Source organism: Notamacropus eugenii, chromosome 1 (genome assembly GCF_028372415.1).
Source record: "Notamacropus eugenii isolate mMacEug1 chromosome 1, mMacEug1.pri_v2, whole genome shotgun sequence".
Classification (NCBI taxonomy): Eukaryota; Metazoa; Chordata; class Mammalia; order Diprotodontia; family Macropodidae; genus Notamacropus; species Notamacropus eugenii.
Genome location: NC_092872.1, coordinates 488,567,328 through 488,590,210, shown reverse-complemented (window position 1 = coordinate 488,590,210; position 22,883 = coordinate 488,567,328). Strand labels below are relative to the sequence as shown.

General features: G+C 39.1%; 1 long non-coding RNA gene across 1 annotated transcript in view; it reads left to right on the top strand.

Moving 5' to 3' along the window:
• Positions 1-1,640: 1,640 nt before the first annotated feature.
• Positions 1,641-22,883, top strand: part of LOC140519650 (uncharacterized) — a 48,031-nt gene continuing 26,788 nt past the window's right edge. Inside the window, exons 1-2 of the long non-coding RNA XR_011972255.1 lie at positions 1,641-1,780; positions 2,655-2,868. This is a non-coding gene — a long non-coding RNA (uncharacterized lncRNA). The remainder of the gene's footprint in view (positions 1,781-2,654; positions 2,869-22,883) is intronic.

Below are 22,883 nucleotides of genomic sequence, written 5' to 3'. Positions count from 1 at the left end.
GCCAGGGGACAGGGAAGTTAATGTAGTTTCTGTTAAAAAATGCATTACAACAAAACTGAAGACTTCCGTCCAATGCAGCAGGTTTCAACTCAGCTGCGACATAGCATAGAGGGGATATGACATAAGGAAAAATTACATAAAAATTGAAGTGGTTCAGAGGTAGACTGAGCTGCCTCAGGAGGAGAGAAGCTCTCCCTACTAAAGGAGGCTGGACAGTCATTTGTCAGAGTTGTTGTTGAGAGAATTCCTATTCAGAAAGCATTTAGACTAGGTGCCCTATGGATGAGGCCCCATCCAACTCGGAGATTTTGTGATTCTGTGAAAAAATATTACCCTTTTCCAAGATACTTCTCCAAAAGAAATCATTTTACTTCCTCTAGTTGCTTGTTTTATACTTTGAGGTTGTGAACCAATGCTACTGACATCTGAGGCTGGGATGTCTTGCTTGGTGCCTTGCAATCCAGAGTTAGAGACTTTCTTCCCATGAAAAACATTGTTGCTTGAATGTGGAGCTGATTAAAGAAGACACTAACATTTATTCACTGCTACTCTGGGATGCTGTGTGAGTGCTGCTCTACTCTAACACAAATTTGCATTTCCTAATTGAATTAGAAATTAACAACAACAACAAAATCCCCAGCCCACACCTTCTTTATGATGAAGAATCTTGAGGGAAGGGTGCTGAGAAACAAATAATGTGGCCTGGAAGTGACAGGCTGGCTGCCTAGCCTCAGCACAAATTTCCACCAGATCCTGAAGTGGCCACAAGGTAGAGAGCAGAATGATTTTTCCCAGGCCTCACTCCCAGCCTAGACCTGACTCACACATTATCTCTCACCTATCTCTGTCCCACAGGTGGGAGCTGTCAGGAATCAGAGAAGTAAGAGACAGGGTCTCTGCCTTAGAGAGCCTTAACCCTAGCTGAGGAGACGAGAGAGTGGCGGACACTCAGGCATGAAACAATTAGGGAAGAAGACTGTATAATAAACTGCTAAACAGTGCTGTACAGACAATTAGAGAATCGGAGTGTATAATAAGGTGCTAATTGCACAGTACAGTCAAGAAACGTTAGGATATCCTTGGCACTGGAGTCAGGAAAGGCCATTTGCCAATTTTGAGGGAAAACGTTCATTAACAGGATAAAATGGCTCATTTTTCCTCACAGATATTTCACCTGGACTCCCACAGTACTCCAGCTGGATGTAAATCAAATGACTCCATGAACCCACAGAACTATTGAGTCAACATGGAGAGGTTAATACAGAGTGGAGAAAGTTCTGGACTGGGAGGTAGAAGACTTGGGTTCTCTCTTGGCTTTGCTACTAATTCACTGTGTGACTTTGGTGAAGTCATTACCCTGGTCAAGGTTTTCCCAGCTGCAAAATGAAAGGACTGGATTAGAATTAGGGGTGAGGTGTGACCTTGAGGCCTTTTGACTGGAAGGGCCACACTTGAGTATCTAGAGGGACCACATATGACCTCAAGGTCACAGTTTCCTCACCCCTGGACTAGATGAACTTTATGATTCTGTCTAGCTCTGGAATTCTATGTTCTAAAAGCCCTTTTCAGCTATGAAGTCACAATGTTCTAGGATTCTATTTTGTCCAATTCCCCACCCCCAAGGAGGACACTCCAAAAGATTTCCAGTTAGCTGGCCGCCATGTTTGTATGAATTCTCAAGAAAGCAATTGCCCTCCCTACCTTGGCTGACTAGATTATAAAAAACATAAGGGTAGGGAGAATGCTGTATAGAAACTCTGTATCTAGCACCTGAAACGAGGTAGTGTGAATAGTAGATATTTAATAATTGTTGGTCAGTTGGCTGAATGAATGAATTTTTGGTTATACAATACATATGCCAGTTTGTCAGGGAATTTATTTTTTAAAGTTTAATTTTTGTTCCTTTGTATTTTTGCTTTTATGTCACCCTCATTTCCCAAAATATTCTTCCTCTCTCTCTCTCCATGAAAAACATCCTTTATAACAAAGATTAAAAAATGAGAGGAAAAAAAACTACTTTTAATAACCTGCTTTTTATTCTCCTAAAAAGAAATGTGGTATGGTGGATAGAATACTGGACTTGGGAATCAAATAGTTGTTGTTTTGGTTGTGTACAACTCTTAGTGACCCTATTTGGGATTTTTTTTCACAAAGGTACTGGAGTGGTTTGCCATTTTCCTTCTCTAGCTCATTTTACAGAGGAGGAAAATGAGGCAAACAGGGTCTTGCCCAGGGATACACAGCTAGTAAGTGTCTGAAGCCATATTTGGACTCAGGAAGATGAGTCTTCTTGAATCCAGACCCAACTCTCTGTCTACTGTGTTACCTAGCTGCCCTAAGATCAAGAAGACCTTAGTTCAAATCTTCAGACATTTACTAGCAGTGTGACCCTGAGCAAATCATTTAACCTATATGTGCCTTAGTTTCCTCATCTATAAAAGGGGACATTGGAGTAGATGGTTTCTAAGGTTCCTTCCAATACTGAATCTATGATCCTACGATCAGTAGAGCCTGACAGTGTACACAGTGTTTCATGATCATTGTCTCCCACATTCATAAGGAAGCTCTTACATATGTCTAACCTGTTCTTTGGTTTTCCTCATCTACCAGTCACCCAATCTTTCTTATAGCCTATTTCCTCTTTCTGTTTTCAGGAGAAGAGAGCAGAAGCGTTTAAGTCACTGAGAGCCTCCTAAGCTAACCCTGAGACCTCCTGCCCCAGTAGTAAAGCCTGTAGCCTACCCTCATTAAGTGAGTGATTCAGCTTCCCCAGCCCTTCTCCTGGCTACCTCTGAAAGCATCTATACTGTTCTGAGTAGCATATCACTGGGAAGAAAATGACACTGCTGTTGGTTTCCTGCTAAGGAGGTGCTTCCTATTAATTCGTGAGGGTTACACAGCTCTTCCAAGCTTGGGGGAGGGGGTGGGAACAGTGGTGGTATGAGAGGAGGAAACCTCTGACTTTCCCCTTGATGAATTCAACAGCATCTCTGTCTGTTGCCCGGAATATCCATTCCTCAAAATGATGAATGTCCCTTTCCGCCTTGTTGCTTTTGGTGTTCAGCATGAAAGCCAAAGACACATGTAAAAGCCCTTTAAGGATCCTAATTTACATGACAAGTACACAGATTACAAACTATCGTATTTCACTCGATTTTACAGCTGGCCTGGCAATTGGAGAACTGTCCCTCTGCAGACTTCCCCATTATTAATCTAGAAGCCCAATGAGGGAAGCCTGATTGTCTTTGTTCCCTCAGCTGACATGCCCTGTAGCCAGAGCTGAGGTACATCACATCCAGGTTTTTTCATCTTCTCTCTAACAGGCTCAATACTTTAACAAATTCATAGCCTGTGTACACTACAGGCAGCTTCTGTGAGGAACGCTGTATTATCAATACCTCTGACATCAGTAATGAATTTAGGAGGGTGAGAATTATGGACTGCAGTGCTCTGGTCTTTCTCTCTTTGATTGGAGTTGTCTTCAGAATTCTTGTCATCCTGGTTCAATGATTGCTTTTGCATCAGGTTGGTCAAGCACTGTCCTGAGTTTGGAGGGAATTCTAGAATTTCCAGGTGAAAAGGAAGAAGAATCCTTTTAGAGAGAAGCCAGGATGGGGCCAATACAGGAAATAGATCTGACTTGAGAGGGGCCACCACTCTACAATCCTAACAAGGTTCTGATCCCTGTTGGGTTACTGTAGTACAGAATTGAATGTCAACAGAGACCTGGGTTCAAATACTGTCTCTACCATGGCTATATAACTTTGGAAAAGACAACATCTTTGAGTGTATTTCTTGATCTGTAAAATGGAGATTAAAAATATCTAGGAGAATAAAGTGACTTGATGTATGTAAAAAACTTGTAAGACTAAAAGTATTATATAAATGTCATTTATTTTTAATAATAATAGCGATCATAATATAATTTCCCCATAGGTGATTCACACTGCTTAAAACGCATCTTTTCCAGGAAGCCTTCCCTGAGCAACTCTATCTGATGAAAGCTCCTTTATTCAACATTTTTGCCTTCTGTTTGCAGTATATTTAGGAACATAGATTCACAGCATAGTTCTTAGAATCATTGCTTTTTCCAGGTAGAAAGAGCCTTCAAAATCATTTAGTCCAATTCATTTTATAGGTGAGAAAAACTCAGGTTCTAAGAGACATGACTTACCCAAGGTTGTATGGCTTAAACCTTTATACCTGTATAATACTTTCTATTTTGAAGATCCATCCATATAATTTCATTTGATCCTCATGATAATCCTCTAAGAAAAGGGATTATTATCCCAGCTTTACAGATAAAGAAATTGGGGCCTAGAGGAGTGGAGTGATTTACCTGATAACACATAGCATGTAGTGGTGGGTATCACTGGGACTCCTTGTAACTCACAATCCATCACTTTTTCCATTACACCATAGCATCTTCCTTTCCCCCATCACCAGACTTACTTAAGTATTATGTAGGTCAAAAATTCCAGGGCTTAAAACCTGGTGTTGCTGTTTCTTAGCTGTGTAATCTTGGCCATGTCCATGTTCTACTCTGAACTTCATTTTTTTACCTAGATGATGACAAAGGTAGACTAAATAATATTTAAAGTTTCTTCCAGCTCTAACTTATTATTCCATTATCTTATAATGAAATTGATTAGAAACAGTAGTAATATAATCACCCACCAAAAGTAGCATAAAATATCCAGAAAATGATTTGTTTACCTAGACTGGCACACTGTTCTTCCTTTCCCACACCAGAGATTAGGAACTAGATGCTCTTTTCATTTTCTTAAGAGAATGAAAACAAATCTATGTTCTATTTGTTTTTATTCTGTGTTAGTCATTAATTAAAAATTTGCTTCCAAGAAGCATGTGATTAGACTTAATGGCCACAATATTTTTTTTTTTGATGTTTTCCATCTTCTGAAGGATGTCAAGTCTGAAATGAAACATTGACTCAATACCCAAATGTCAGAACTGGCTGAGAGAGAAAAAACATTTTCTATATGGAATTGTAAATGCCAGTACTTCAAAGGATCTGTGATTCCCCCATCTACGGGGCCCCCTGCTACCAATTTCCTTAATCCTTTAGCTGATGAATTGATGTGACCAAAAAAATCATCACCTTGTGACCAGCCTTCTGATGATGAGCACCTCCAGGGTGAGCAAGGTTGCGTCTTGGAAGATGAGCATCTAGGTATTCTCCAGTACAATATCCTTCAGAACTTTTACTCTTCTGGCCTAGACTTTGAGATGCTATGAGGAGACATTGGAGGAAGGCCTCAATGGAGGATGAAAGAACACATAAATCACCTAATTCTGAAGGAATGCTAAAACTTCCCAGAGGAAAAAAATTGGAAAGAGATGGTGCACATTTTTACCTTCGGAGATGGAGATGTATACTACAGGTTTCATGTAAATCTTGATTTGGGTACTTGCCATAGTTTAGGATTATCGACCAATCAATCAGCAACCCGGCCAACCAATCAACATTAGGTAGTTCTTGTGTATAGAAGCCTGTGGTAAGGGGAATGGAAAATGTGAAAGGTTGGGGTCTTGACCTCAAGAATATTACAATCAAATTGGGGGGAAAAGGGTCACACACAGATAAAATCAAGAACAAAATTACAGAGAATTGAACTGAGTACCCAGCTGGGTGGTAATGACTAGAAAGCTATAGTTCAGAAGCCCTGTGGAGGCAACATCATGGAACTGACTGTCTAGGGAAACCTTCAGTTAGGAATTAGGACTTGAGCTGGGTCTTGAAAAGTTCGATTGGGTTTTGCTAATTCCATGCATTCAACTCAACCTAATTTGATATAATTCAACAGCCATTTACTGGGTACCTACCATATACAAGCTGCTCTTTCTCACTCAAGTCAAATTAAATTGCAAGTCATGTAATCATCTCCTTGATGTCATGGACCTCTTTGAGAATGAAGGATAAATCACAATCACATGCAAGACATCGTGTTTGGGATGGGAGTATTCATAGAGAGCTGATGCAGACCCTGCATTCAAGCAGATTACAATGTAAGGGGGACAGGAGAGAATATATACAACTTACAGTGGGCAAGCCTTATACAACATGCACAAAATGGAATTGTGATATGTCATAACCCATGTGGAAAATCTAACCATTTGGCAATGGCTTTGAATAAGAGACAGCGGGGTAGAGTAGAAAGAGCACTGGACTTGGAGGAGAGACCTGGGTTCAAATCCTGTCTATGACCTATACTAGCAATGTGATGACATGCAAATCACTTAACCTCTCCTAGCCTTAGTTTTGCCATCTGTGAAAGGGTGCAATAATATCAGTAGTATCAACCTCAGAAGGTAGATGACTTAGTGGATACAACACTGGCCCTTGAGTCAGGAAGACCTGAGTTCAACTCGGTCCTCAGATACTTACTAGCTGTGTGACCCTGGGCAAGTCACTTAACCTCTGTATTAATCCACTGGAAAAAGAAATGGCAAACCATTCCAGTATCTTTGCTCAGAAACTCCATAGACAATATGGTCTACGGGGTCACAAGGAGTAGGATATGACTGAAGGAAAAAATCAACCTTAAGTGATACAGTGTTGGCATCAACTTGGCCTTGCTCAGGAGCTGCCTCTGAGACCTCCTAGTTATATGACTATGGACAATTATGTAACCTCTGAGTGTCCCTAGATAATTCTCCAAGATTATAAATTACAGATGATTTTGTGTTTATCCTTCATTGCTGAAGAAGACCATGCCATCAGAGAAATGATGACATGACTTGCACTTGACTTGGTTTTGAGTGAGCGAGGGCTGTGCAGGTCACCAGCCTTACTTCCCCTCCAGAGCCATCTGAATTCAGGGACCTGATATTCCTCAGGATGACTGGAGATGGCCCAGGATGCAATGGGAGACCTTGACCCCTAGTACACATGATTTATTTGCATCTGGACCAAATGAGATAATAATTGTAAAAGCATTTAGCATGGTACCTGCCACTTAGTAGTTCCTATACAAATGCTTATTCCCTTCTCCTTCCCTTTGCATCTATGGAAGGAATTTTTACCCTAAGAATTTCGCACTTTGACGAAATTATGTGTGTGGACCCCAAATAAATCAAAATACTACTTCCTGGGGGTATGGTAAATGTAAACCTTGAAGGCACCACATAAATATTGGATAGTATAATTAGACCTTAATTATATAATTATACATAAAAATTATCTGTATATATTATATACAACTATGAATAATTATAACTATAGAGCAACTAGATGGTGCAGTAAATAGATCACTGGGCCTGGAGTCAGGAAGAACTGAGTTCAGATGTAGCCTTGGACACTTACTAGCTACATGACCCTGGGCAAGTCACTATCTGCCTCGAACCTTTGTCTACCTCAATCTCTTCATCTGTAATTAGAATAAGGATAATAATAGTAGCCACCTCCCAGGATTGTTGTGAGGATAAAATGAGGTAATATTTCTTAAGCACTTTGCAAACTTTAATAAATGCTAGCTATTGTTGTTTATGTATATACATGCAAGTATATATATGTATATATATATATATGTATATATATATATATATATATATATATATAATATGTATGCATACATAATTATTAAAGTATTGGGATAGTCCCACCCAGATCTTGAAGATAATGAAGATACTAAGATCTAGGAAGATACTGAACTCTTGAAGTGCTGCTTCAGCATGAACCACACAGACCCTTCCCCATGGTTCAAACTTCAGAATTTGCAGCAGGTTCATAGCATCCTAGAAGGATCCATAGAGCTGAAAGGATCCTCAGAAGTCATCTGTGACTTATCTAAGATGACACAGGTACTACGTATCATGACAGGATTTGAACCCAGGTTTTCTGATGCCTGAGCCAGTGCTCTTTCCACTTTCCTATGTCGGGAACAGGCTTCTTTCAGATGTGATTTCCAGGTACAAATGAAGGATTGTAAGCAGTTATATGTGTGTGAGTCCTGGAAACTAATCAAATGACTGATTGATGACCCAGGCTTTCTGTGGGATCATATTAGCAAAGAAACTGAATGCCTACCCAATGAGAGCTTTGTGGTAGATTCATTTTTGTCCTGGGGGACAAGATAAAGGACCTATTATGTTTTTGCATTTAATCTGGGAGTGCAGTACAGGAGGTATTTATGGGGTGGAAACAGCACTCACCTTATATCCAAGATTAGCAGAGATGGAGCAGTTAATACCCCTTTGAAAATGGAACTTAGTAATGAACAACATGACTGTGAAATTCTTAGTACCTCAGGGGCACAAAGGCTGATAACAAGCCAATTGGTGAAGATACCAGAGACTCTGATAGGAAAATGGTGCCTACTGAGTTATGTTAGTCCTCCCAGAACCACCAGGGGAGTCATCACTTTGGTCTAATATCTTCTTAATTCCAGGTTTGACTTCTCTATTTCTTGTGGGAATTCTATATGGGTTAGCCAGGGTCTTGACTCTTCTAGATGTTTTCTTTTAAATGTTTGTCTTAGATGTTTTCTTTTAAAAAGAAAGAGTAGTAATGAGGGGAAAGGTGTTACAGTGGATAGAATGCCAGGTCTAGAAACAGAAGCATCATCAGACTTCAAATCCGGCCTCAGTTATGTATTAGCTCTGTCTGGGCAAGTCACTTAACCTCTTTTTGCCTTAATTTCCTCAACTGTAAAGTCGGGGGGATAATAAGAACACCTTCCTTCCAGCTTCTGCTTGAGGGCTTCCAATGATGAGGGACTGGCTTCTCCCCCGGGGCGGCTCATTACATTTTTAAACAGCTCTAATTGTAGGATCTGTTTCTCTATATTGAGCTGAAGAGAGAGAGAGCCTGACATGATGGATGGCACTGCCCTGCTTAATAAGCTTCAGTGATTCTCTCTTGGTTTGTCTTTTAAAACTCTTTCTAACCTGATCCTGTCCTATCTTTCCTGTCTTTTTACACATTACTCTCTCTTACAAACTTGATGGTCCAGTCATACAGTAAGAGCATTGTTGTTTTGCACACAAGGTGCTGTTTCTCCTACCTCTGATCTCTGAACCTTTGCACTGACTGACTGCTTTGCTTCCCCACCTCTGCCTCCTAGACCCTCTAGCTCTCTTCAAGACTCCACTTGATGGCCACCATTGAAAGAGGCCTTTCTATGGTCCACCAGTCAAGAGTGCCTTCCCCTTCAAGGTTACCTTCTATTGATTCTCTGTATGTTTTGTATGTACATAGTCACTCAAGAATCCATTCTGTAAGCTGGGACAAGTCATTTCCCTTCAATATGACCAACCATCACATGAGATGTGTGGATGATATAATTGCTAAAGTTCCTTATAGCTTTGCTCTTAAGTTCTTTCATTTTTGCTTACTCTTCCTCTACACTCCCCACTCCTTGATGCCACTTTTCCGCAACTTGAAATAAATCATTTAAAAGGAAAAACAAGTCTGTCTCAAAATGTTGAAATGTGTTGAGCTGCCTCTCACTAGGCAAGGCTAGTGCAAGGTGAAAGGTCTTTTGAAGAGAGAGGCCTTTTGGGGGGGCATGAAGGACTCAAAGCTGGATGCCTATTACCAGCTGCTTCAGGGACTGACTGTCAAAGAAGGAGGATCTTTGAAGAAGAAAATTCAGACATCAGGGCAGGGCCTTCTCCAGGGCATCATGAGAAGAGAGAACTGAGATGACTGGGAGTAAGGCTGATGCAATTTCTCAGTTGTGGTCCAGGTCAGACAGGCAGCTCTATTTTCCCCCAGAAAGGGGAGAGTGAGGGAGGCTGGCCTGGGTTGGACTGGAGGTAAAAAACCAACATGGGATGAGTAATAGTAGAGAGTGGTTAGGGTTTTTTCAGACTGATTTAGAGGTCAGCTGTCCACTCTCCATTGGTCAATCTAGGTAGGTTTTATGGTGGAAATGGAATTCCAGAAGCAATTTGAATTATAGCTTAGAGGGGATGGAAGGGGGAAAAGGTGTTCTGAGTATTAAAGTGATTTAGATAAAGCTCAGTAGTGGGAGTGGGCTGCACAGACAGGGAGCCCTTGCTCTACTTGTCACCATCATAACTCAAATATACAGGGGCTTAGGCATGGAGTGCAGAAATGAAATCATGTGAGCTTAGCTAGGCTGTATAATTTATAACAACATATCTGAGGAGAATCAAATTATCTTAGATCTCAGAGACTATCTAGCCTGGTCTTGTCATTTTTATTCTTTCATTTGAGGCTAGTTTGGGGATATTGTTATCACCACTTGAACACCACTTGACTAACCTGAGACCTAGGAATGAGGTAAGTTGCTCAGAGTAACACAGTGGGTCAGTGGCAGAGCTGAGACTACACCCTGGGTTTCAGGACTCATCTTCTGGTGTTACTCTCTGAACTTAGGGAAGTCACTTTCTCACCCTGAAGTCTTAGCATGTTGTAATAACAATAGTTCACATTGAAATCTTAGTGCTTTAAGATTTATAAAGTACTCCCTTAACAACAAACCTATAAAGTAAGGAGTACAGGCGCCATTCTATAGATGTAGAAAGCTTAGATGAAGTGACTTGCCTAGGGACATATAGCTATTAAGATTCAGAGCTAGGGTGTAAGCAGTCCTTTGGACTCCATGAGTAGTGCTCATTCCATGACACCATACTCTAATCAAAAAAAGTAGTTGGCTTAGCTCTCTACAATTCCTTTTAACTAGGAAGTTCTTAAATCTTCAAGTTCATTCTTTTTTTTTTTGGAGTGGGGAAAGCAAGGAAATTGGGGTTAAGTGACTTGCCCAGGGTCATACAGCTAGTAAGTATCAAGTGTCTGAGGCCAAATTTGAACTCAGGTCCTCCTGACTCAAGGGCCTGATTGTGCCACCTAAGCTGCCCCAAGTTCATTCTTTCCACTTGATCCTGGCAGCTTTAGGTACCAGTTGTGGTCATGGGAACTGGAGAGGGACAACCAGGGGTTTCCTTTAGTCCATTGAAGAAGAATGACTTTTGTTCCTCTATCCCAGGTTTGTGAATGTCTTCATCCTTCCTGTGAGTGATGAAGTATAGAAATTCAGGTGGTATCCTCCTGTACAAGTGTAGATGCTGAAATTTTAGTAGGGGCAGTAACTAGAATGCTTGAGTTTGGATGAAGTTGGTGAAATTTACAATTTTTCATTGGAAAACCGGGCAGTTCTGTTTTATGCACTTCATTTCCTGCTGCTTTTATGGAAAGGCCTCTGGGCTCTTGAATCCGCACTCTTTAGAGCAGCAGAGATGGTGAAATTGAATTAGTCTGCACATTTGGGCTGCTGATAGGTTTACTTGCAGTCATTTCACTCTCTCATTTTTAATCTCTTCTTCTCATTTTTAAACATCTGGATTCCAAGTGTAGGCTTAAGTATATATTCTAGGAACATTGCTTTTATGCTCCTCCTTCCTTCTCCCAATCCTCTCCCCTGCTCCCTTGGAAGTTCCTCTTTGGTGCCTGGGGAGGAGAGAAATCATCCTCGGACTTACAGCTAGAGTAACTCAAGAAAATCTAGTCTACACCATGGTTGACAGAGAAATGACAGAACAGCTCTGTATGTATGTTCTCCACCTCTACCCCCAACTAAAGAGGGCAGGTCCAACCCAGTTAAGTGATTGGTTAGCTAATCTTATAAAGTAATTCATAATAAGGTATTAATCATGGATAATGATTTTGATGTATCCCCTAATACAGCAACACACATTTATTTGAACCCAGAAGGTTGTTTTCAAGTATCTGGTGACTGTTATATGGAAGAATTTTATTCAATGTCAGTCAACAAGCTTTTAATAAAAGTTTACTGTATGTCAGGCACGGCGCCCAGCACTGGGGATACAAAATACAAGCAAAAGGAGAGACATTTCCTGCTCTTAAGGAACATATACTCTAGAGAGGGCAGATACTGCATAAAAGAAAGCCCAGACTCTGGAGAGGAATGAAGGAATGAACATGGGGAGCCTTGGCATTATCCTTATGATGGAGGTTCTGGGAGAAACTGACTAATCAGAGGAAGTAGCCAAAGGGCTGATGTGGTCATCCAAAGTGAGAAGGCCACAGGGGAAGAATGAAGGTCCAGAGTGAGAAGGATATAGAGGAAAGAGTGAAATTCTAGGATGAGAAGGCTAGAAAGAAGTGACTGCAGAGGGAAGAACTCAGGAAAACTAGGTAGAACACCCAAGGAGCTAGTGTTTAGCTCAACACAAGGAAGAACTACTTAACAATATTAGTTGTCTACTCTTAGAATGGACTGCTTCATGAGGTAGTGAGTTCCCTATAACTTGACATGCTCGAATAAAGGCTGATTAATTTTTAATTGGAGATGTTGTAAAGGAGATTCCTTCCTGGGGTGGAAAGTTAGACCAGAGCAGGGGTCATCCAACTATGGCCTATGGGTCAAATCTGGTCTTCTACCTGTTTTTGTATGGCCTGCAAGCTAAGAATTATTTCTACATTTTAAAATACAACTTTATTTTAAAATGTAAAAACCATTCTTAGCTTGTGGACTGCACAGTCTGTGGGATGGCTTTGGCCCTTGAGACCATAGTTTAATGACCCTTGGAATAGAGAGCCTCTAAGGTGCCTTTTAGCTCCTGAGATTCTATGGCTATCTAAGTGATAGATAGTAGGAATTTCTAGCACTGAGGGAACTCTTGAATTTATCCAAATAGCTTTATCTCTACACATACACTCTGTGTAGTCAGGAATCTTTTTCTCTATATTTACTTCACATACTATGTTATGATGCAGAAATCCTTAGAGTGGTGAACTTCATTCACCTGAGACAGTATGCAGCACTGCATAAAATAAAGTCTGTAATATATGTGAGGAAAATATGTTTTTGGGATGGGTGAAAATATCCTTGAATAGATTGAAAGATTGAATACCAGGGCTTGGCTAGAGGACCAATTGGACAAAGAGCTGGGGTTTGAGATGAGAATTACTAAGAGACTACTTTAAACCCAAATAGCTCCCTCAATGACCATGCTACAATTCCTAAAGTCTATGCATTATTACTCTGTGGATTTTTAATATATACTTCGTATTTATAAAGATGTCTCTCTCTCCAGAAGAATATTAATTCCTTGTAGGAAATGTTGACTGTTTTTGTTGTTGTTTTCTTTGGCTTTGCACATAGTAGGTATATAATATTCGTTGAACTGATCAAATTATTGATGTCGTGGTACAACACAAAGAGTCCTGGCTCTGGAGTAAGAGGACCCGGGTTCAAATGCTGCCTCATACTACCTATGTGACTCTGGGCAAAGCTCTTACACTCCCTGGGCTCAGCTTCTTCATATATGAAATGAGGGGGTCCTATCCAGTTCTATGATCTTATATTACCCCATTAGTTGTCCAGTGATTTTTGAGTGCCCACAATATATAGGGATCTCTGCAAGGCATTAGAAAGAGATACAGAATTTGAATAAGACTCAGTCTTTGCCCTGGAGGAGTTACAGTCAGATATAGTCACCATTATCAATTATAGTTCAATTCACTTAGTAGGACTCCAAGTATTAGATTTATGGATAAGTCTGAACCTGGGTTAGCAATATATGGATTAGAATGGGATTTATTGGGTAGAGCTGGAGGTAAGAGAAAACAAAGTTAAAGAGAGGCACTGTGATCCCCATGTAAACAGAAAAGGGTATCCCATGATACCTGTATCATGCCAGGTATATAGTAGGTGTTTAATAAAGGTTTAATGATTGATTGATGTATCTTCAAAATCAGAAGTTATAGCAGGCTCTGCAAAGAGAATGAGATAAATCAAGGATCTAAGTAGTAGGTGGGTTAGAAATAGCCCTCAGAAGTTAGGGATGACTCATCAGTTTGAAATACTGAGGAGGAGCATGTCAGAATTGGCTATTATCTGAACCTGGGATGGACCACATAAAATCTGGGAATTATTCATCAGCCCCCAAGCCCTCTTTGGTCATCACTTTTTATCTTGCAAATAAGATGTCAAGTCTCAAGAGATTTAATTCTATTTCTGCTTCCACAATTTGTGGGCCTCTATATAATGAATTACCATTAAATAGCCTCTTTTCACAAATTTACAGCTTTATTGGCTCTGTCTTAGGGAATCATGGATGTCTTTTTTATGTCAGTGGAAGCGATGACAGAGTTTTTCCATGAAGAAACATGACTATTAAAATGCTAATAAAGGGATCGATCTATGTTTATGGCACATGTTTAGAATTAATTCTACTTTTTAAAAGCCAGAGATGGCACCTAATAAAAGAAGGTTCATTTAGAAAGTGATATCCCTTAATTTAAAAATGGTTAAGTGTCAAGGTAATGAAACTGAAAATAAGCTGGCATCTTAAACATGGGAAACTAACATTTTCCCCTATGTCCAGGCCCCCAACAGCAGGATGAAGAGACAATAACCCATCAATGGAGATCTTTAACTGAGGCTATTGTTGCTGCTCTTATTCAGTCATGTCTGACTCTTCATGTCCCTTTTTGGGGTTTTCTTGGCAAAGATACTGGAATAGTTTGCCATTTCCTTCTCATTTTACAGATGAGGAAACTGAGGCAAACAGGGTGAAGGGACTTTCCCAGGGTCACACAGCCAATGAATGTCTGAGGCTGGACTTAAACTCAGGAAGATGAGTTTTCTTGACTCCAGACTCAGCACTCTATGCACTGTGCCACCTAGCTCTCCAATAGATGACCGCTATTGCCAGTGCTGTAGAATCATAGAACCATAGAGTTAAGGCTGAAGCTGGAAGGATCTTAAGAGGTCATCTAGTCAGACTTCCCCTCATCTTACAGATAAGGAAAGCTGTGCACTAAGAAAAGATCTATCTTTTATTATTATTATTTTATTTGTCTTAAGTTTTTTACAATCACTTCCATATATCTTAGATTTTTTTTCCCCTCCCTCCCTGAGATGGCATGCAATCTTATATAGGTTCTACAAATACATTCCTATTAAATACATTTTCACCTTAGTCATGTTGCATAGAAGAATTAAAATGAATGGGAGAAACCATAAAACAAAACAGAACATAACAGAAAATGGTCTGCTTCATTCTGAGATCCAATTCCATAGTTCTTTCTCTGGATATGGAAGGCATTTTGCCTCCAGAAGACCTGTCTTGCCTAAGGTCACAGAGGGGTTAAGTATCAGAGCTGGTATTTGAACCCTGGTCCTTGGATTGCAAATGCAGTGTTCTTTCCCTATGCTACAGCTTGTGAGGTCCTCAAAACTCTGAGATTCTAAGGTTCAATAAGCAAGAGAGGGTTTGAGAAATTGGGCCCTTTGGCTGCAATCTCTACTAATGACCTCCAGATCAATTTTTCCTATTTTACAGCATGAGCCAGGGGAGGTTTGGCTCTCTTGTCATTTTGTTTCAGTCGTTTTTCAGTTGTGCCTGACTCTTGGTGACCCCATTTGGGGTTTTCTTGGCAAAGATACTGGAGTGGTTTGCCATTTTATTCTTCAGCTCATTTTACAAATGAGCAAACTGAGGCAAACAGGGTTAAGAGACTTGCCCAGAGTCACACAGCTAGTGAGTGTCTAAGGTCAGATTTGAACTCAAGTCTTTTTGACACCGGGCCCGGTACTCTATCTACTGTGCCAACTAGCTGCCCCTCATTTTTTGCTTATACTCATGAAAAATGAGATTCTTCATTTTGGAACCGCCTCTTTCTATAGTGAAAGAGGGAAACATCTCCTAAAAACTCTCTCCCCACCAGCTGGGTTGCAACTGAATAGAAAGTGTCAGGCTCCTGTGTTTCACGCCATGTTTTCACCTTTTAATAGATGAGGCTATTTTTAACCAGACTGTCAACACCTCTGTAATATTTTATTTTTCACATTGAAATCTGACAGGGATGCTACATCTGAAGAGACATAAAAGCCTCTTCCCTCCAAAACAATCTTAGGGGTTAGCATTTCTGAAGGGAGCCCCTCCAACACTGTGCCTTTGATACCAAACCGCTGCATTCCCGAAGAGCCGATTTAAGCATTATGTCCTGTCATTTTGCCACCTAGACTGCAAGAATCAGCATTAATATCACAAGGGGGAGGCTTTGTCATCTCTCATTCGCTGCCATAAAACAAAATTCAGAGAGGTGAGAGGAGGACGGAGTCATTCTCTGGAATCTCCCTTCCCAGGTGGGTGAAGCCAGGACATGTGAGTGAGTCACATCATTCCTTCCATAAACATTTCTTGTGAACCTACTGTGTACAGGGCCCTGGGCTAGACTGTGAGGGAAAGACAGAGATAAAAAGGACACATCTATGAAGGAGCTCATATTCTCATAGGAGAAATAAGATAGGGCCCCAATAACTATAATACAAAGTAGAAATCTAAGTACACATGACAGTACAACAAAGAAAGAGACCAGAGAAGGTGTTTAAGATGGAAATTGAAGGAGATGTTGAATGTTTACAATCTATGTTCTGGATGTTGATAATGGCAGTGGGGAGGAGGTCATGGTATCCAGACTGCTGATTTTATCAGTGCTAGAAAAAATTCCAGTAAAGAAACTTATATCCATGGGCAACTCATGTATAACTTATTAATAAAAAGATCAACAAACATTAGTTGGATATCAACCATGTGCCAGGCACTATGCCTGCTATACTAAGGTTGCAAATACAATGAATGAAATGAACTGTATGGAGCTTCCTCTCTAAGGGGAAAAATGACAAATACATGAGTGAATAGCAAAATAGCTGAGACCTGTGATGTCACTGGCACAAGGAACTCCCATGTGAGGAAATTCCTACTACCAATGCAGGTAGTTTGGGGGAACTGAAAGGCTTTGTATTAGAGTATTTGTATCATCCTGATGGAGGAGAGGAATTCTCTGTGAAAAAGGTAAGAAGGGGGTGAATTCTAATATCAGAGGGTAGTCAGGTCAAATGCATGGAAATGGGTGATGGAGTATCATGCATGAAGGAGAGAGAGAAGACCAATTTGTCTGGAGCAGAGAGTGTGAGGAGAGAGTAACGTCCAATGAGGTTGGAAGGAGGGGTTAGGGCTATGCTGCAAAGGGTTTTAAAAATTAAACAATGGAGATCATATTTGATCCTAGCAGCAATGAGTCATAGGAGCTGTTGAGTAAGTAGAATTGAGGCAGACCAAGATCAGAAGGAAAGCAAAAAACTGGAAAACAATCTTTACAGCAAATGTTTCTGATAATGGTCTCATTTCTCAAATATGTAGAGAAGTAAATCAAATTTATAAGAATACAAATTGTTCCCCAACTGATAAATGGTCAAAGGATGTGAACAGGCACTTTTCAGCTGAAGATATCAAACTATCCATAATTATATGAAAAAAAATGTTCTAAATCACCATTGATTAGAGAAATGCAAACTAAAACAAGTCTATAAGATTGGCTAATATAATAGAAAAGGAACATGATAAATGTTGGAGAAGACGTGGGAAAACTGGGACGCTAATGCATTGTTAGTAGAATTGTGAACTGATCCAACCATTGTGGAGAGCAATTTGGAACTATGTCCAAAGGACAAACTATGCATACCCTTTGATCCAGCAATCTACTACTAGAGATATGTATTCCAAAGAGATCATAAAAAGGGTAAAAAAAACCTACATGACCAAAAATATTTATAGCACCTCTTTTCTTATTGGCAAAAAAATTGGAAATTGAGAGAATGCCCATCAATTGGAAAATGGCTGAATAAATTGAGGTATATGAATGTAATGGAATATTATTGTTCCATAAGAAATGATGAACAGGTGGATTTCGGAAAAAAACCTGGAAACACTTATATGGACTGATGCCACGTGAAGTGAGCAGAAGCAGGAGAACACTGTGCACAGTAACAGCAACATTGTGTGATGATCAACTATGAGCGACTCAGCTTTTCTCAGTAATACAATGAATCAAGACAGTTCCAAAAGACTCATGATTGAAATGCTATCTACATCCAGAAAAAGAACTGATAAAGCCTGAATGAAGATTAAAGTATACTATTTTCATTTTTTTGTGGATTTTTTTCCTTTGTTCTGTTTCTTCTTTCACAACTTTACTATGTGGAAATATGTTTTACGTGGATTGTACATATATAATCTATATCAGATGGCTTGCCATTTGGGACAGGGGGAGAAGGGGAAAAGAGAGGGAGAAAATTTTGGAACTCAAAATCCTTCAAAAAATGAAAGCTGAAACTTGTCTTTACATGTAATTGGAAAAAATAAAATACTATTAAATTGAAAAAAAGGAAGTGAGAGATTGGCATTTTAAAAAATCATTTTGGCAATAGTCTACTAGAGTAGATTTGAGGCAGAAAGATCGATGAGGAGGCTGAATCAATAATCTAAATTAGAAGTATTGAGGGCCTGAACTAATGTCTGAGCTCTCTGAGTAGAAAGAAGGGATTGGATACAAGAGATGTTGTGGGGAGCAGAGACAAGAAGACATAGCAACTGGTTGGATATGTGGGGTGATGGAGGGTGAGAAATGAAGGATAATGCCAAAATTACTAACTTGGGACAATATCAGGAAGGTGGTGACTTCAACAGATATAGTAAAGTTTGGGAGAGGGAAATTTTTTAGAGAAAATGGTGAGTTCATGAGTTCACGGACATGTTCAGCTTATGATGTCTCTGGGACATCTTTTTTTTCTGAAAGGTCTAAGAGACAGTGACATGATACTTAAGCTCAAGTGGGAGGCTGAGGCTTGATGTATAGATCTATGAGTCATCTACATAGAGTTGATAGTTATACCCATAAGAATTTATAAGGTCATCAAGAGGGAGAGCATAGAGGGAGTTTTTGTGCAAACAAAATCAGTGCAGCCAAAATTAGAAGAAAAGCAGGAAATTAGAAAAATTATGCCAAGTTTCTGTGATAAAGGTTTCATTTTTCAAATATATAGAGAACTGAGCCTACTTTATAAAAAACAGGAGTCATTCCTCAACTGATAAACGGTCAAAGGATATGAACAGGCAGTTTTCGGAGGAAGAAACTGAAGCTATCTTTAATCATAAGAAAAGTGCTCCAAACTACTAATAATCATAAAAATGCAAGTTAAAACAACTCTGAGGTGCCACGTCATACTCATCAGATTGTCATGATGTCAGAAAATAAAAATGGCAGATGCTGGATGGAATGTGGGAAAATAGGCACGTTAACGCTCATTTGTAAACTGTGAACTAGTCTAAACATAGGAGAGAACTGATGGTCTCAGAGTACAGGTTGAAGCATATTTTTATTTCCTTTGTATTCCTTGCATTTTGGAGGACAATGATGGCTAATATCTTGCATGACTTCATATGTATGATATCATATTTCTTATCTTCAAAATGGGTAAGGAAATTTGGAACTGAAAAAAATTTAATAAATGAATTGGGGAGTGATTGAAGTTTCAGTTTCTTTGACAGAACTTCAATGGATGGAATGAAGAGTGCTTGTAAAGGGGTTAGCTTTGACAAGAAGAAGGACCACCACTTTGTTAGAGGCTGAGGAAAAGGAACAAAGAATGGTGGGTGACAACAAGGGGTTTTGAGATGAAGAGAAAGGAAGAAGGAGTTAACTTTGAATGGCTTCAGTTTTCTTAATGGAGCAAGAGACAAGGTTCTCAGCTTGTAGGAGGTTGGAGGGAGCATGGAATGGGAGAGGAATGGAAAGCTTGAGAGTGGAAGATAAGGTTTAGAATAGCTTCTGTGCAGTGTGAGATAAGGAGTCAATTAGAGAGAAATCAAAGAATTGCCTTGTTCCGGTGAGGGCTCAAAGGAAGTAAGATAACATGAATTTATAATGTACTGAGTCAGCACAGTTGAGAGATTTACTCTAGCTCTAATTTAAGTAGTGAGATAGTTGCCTAGGGTACTGAGGAGTTAAATGACTTGCCTGTGGTCACAGAGTTAGCATTGGTTGAAGGAGAACGTTAATCCATGTTCTTCCTAAATCTAAATCTAACACACTCTAACTACTTTGGCATATTGCCCCAATGACAAAAACTAATAACGTAAGAAGAAGAGGCATGTCATGCCTTTTGGCTTGTCTGCTACTGGAGTTGTACTAAAGATTCTTTCAATGAGTCCATTGGAAGCTGAGTGTGCATCTCCAATTGTTTTATTCAATTACAAAAAGCAGTAATTTGCCCCTTTTATGTATGTGTCCATACACAGTAAATAAGAAAGAATCATAATGGGATAGTAACTTGTCCCAGGACCATTTTTGTCTGAATGCCATTAAAAAGAAGACAATGCCCTATCAAAATGGGAAGAATGAGATAATAAGAAAAAAAATCTGCATTGAAGTTAGCTAAAAAATGTTGACAAAGAAGTATCACTTAAATGGCTGAACAAATTTACATGGAATTTTTTTTTTGTGGAAATAAATGGAGAGATTTATGAAGATAATTTAGAACCAGGTCGCTACGCCAGAAATTACAGAAGGGTAATCCTTAAGCAGTCTGTCCTTGGGAATCAATACAGATTATGGAAGGAAACAGAAGAAACTGTTGTAGTCTACAGACAATTGCCACCTACAGAATACCTAGTAAGATATGACGTGGGGGTTAGAATTATATATCAAAAATTTATTGCCTTTCATAGCCTGACAGTGAAAAATCCCCTTATGACAGATACAGACCTCAAAATAATCTTTTAGAATTTAGCTGATAAACTCTACTTGTACCATACCATTATTACCCACAAAATTTTTTCCAAATCATCCAGACATGACACTACAACATAAAATTTAAGAACAACATTTATAGTAGCTCACACCATACCAAATGTGTATAATCTCTAAACTTCATGAGACAGTTTTCAAAATATAGGGACCTAAAAGAAGTCAAAGTAATGTGGGAACCAGGTAGAATTTCTTCCATGCTGTTTGCTACTGGAGTTAATACTCAGAATATTTCCAGTGAACCATCAAAAGATGAGCTTTCATTTTAATATTTTTATCCAACTACAAAAGCAGTATTTTATACAACATTTCAGACAACATTAAATTTAAAAAGAATAATAACAGGGTAGGAACTTGTCCTAGGACCATTTCTATTTGTTCTTCATCAACCAAGGTGAGAAGACTTTCATATGATGATGATTTTCATAATAATTTTCATAATAATTTCATAATAATTCATAATAATAAAGCATTCATTAAGTATCTATGAATGTTGGGCACTTTTGAAGAGACATGGAAAGACACATAAACTGCCATAGAATGAAGTAAGCAGATCAGAATAAGAATTTATGCAGTAACGATAGCTGTAAAAAACCAATAACTTTAAAAACTGCAAGGAGTATGACTAATACAAAGACCATTCATGATTCCAAAGAATTTATGATGAAATGTATTATTCATCACAGATAGGTAATTGGTTTAGGTTGGTGGCATCAAATTCTGCAGACTACAAATTGACTTAGAAAATCACAAACTAAAATGATCTATGTTAAATTTTATTTTTGTTTATTTTATGAAACATTTCTCAATTACATTTTTATCTAGTGCTGTTGTTGTATTTGTCCTTCATTCTTGAAGAGGCCCATGACATCAAGATGATGACGTGACTTGCAGTTGACTTTGATTTGAGGGAGGGAGGGCTGTGCAAGGTCACCAACCTCACTTTCTTCTCCTGAGCCATCTGGGTCCAGTGGCCTGATATTCATCAGGATGGCTGGAGATGGCCCAGGGTGAAATGTGAGACCATGACCCTTTCAGGCTAAAGTCTTATCACATTCTAATTTTGCAGCCCATTAACACCTCTGATTTAGAGTACTGAATTATTATACATATATATATGCACATATATACATATATACACACATATATATACATACCCATACACATGCACATATATAACATACATGTGTGTGCCTACATGTATATAGACACAAATATAATAGCATATAATATATATGCAAAATGTCTGTTTCTATATATCATCAATGTCTATCTATATTTATCTTTATAGCTATATAAATAGATATAGATCCATATATCTCTATATAGTATGCAATGAAATAATGTGTTTTGTTTGACTATCCATATACGTTACCAGATAAAACATTAATCCATACAAGTTTAAGAGATGACTAAGGTTAAAAGAGATGTCACTATGCCAATAATCATCATTTCCAAACTACATGAAATCAGAAGCTTTCAAAATATAGAGACTCAACCAAAGAAGTCAACACCTTGAGGGAACAAGATGAAAGAAATACTGTTCTTGTCATCCTATGAGCTACTGGTTGGGTCAAAAAGGTGCTTCCTTTCAGTGAATCTGCAGAAGATGATCTTATATTCACATACACTTCAATTACTTTTTTTAAAAAGAACAGTCATTTAACCCATCTGTGCAATAGTCCACAGAACCTTAAATATAAAAGAATATTAGCAGTTTATTCATCTGTATCAGGACCATTTCTTTTTGAATTCCATGACAGATCATACAAATACCTGGCATTTTTACAGCATGGCAAGGTTTGCAAGCACTCTATTCATTTGATCAGAGAAATAAGGTAGACTAAAAGGTCAAAGGAGAGGAATGAGTGAACCATGGTATCTGAGTAAGGCTTGTTGTCACAGGCCTCAGAAACAAAAGAAAATTTTTCTAAATAAATTGGTAACTAAATTGGCACCTCCTTGAGAATAGGAATCATCACATCTGTTCCTGATTTATGCACTATATATGAAAGTGAGGTTTGGGTTTGGGTAGGAATTGGGGAGGGGATGGGGTAATGATCTTCCCGCTGTTCTTTGGCCACAGACTACATGCCTGCATCTCTTCTGTGACATATATATCCCAACTGCATACTTCTCTCCTTCCCTACTCCATCCTTAAGTCCTGGATCAGCATTTGTTATTGGCCATGAGAGGAATACTCTGAAAAAGCAGGCTGGGTTCAAGGCAGTGTGTGCACACTGCCAGAGACACAGCTTAAGATTTCACAGGTTAGTCA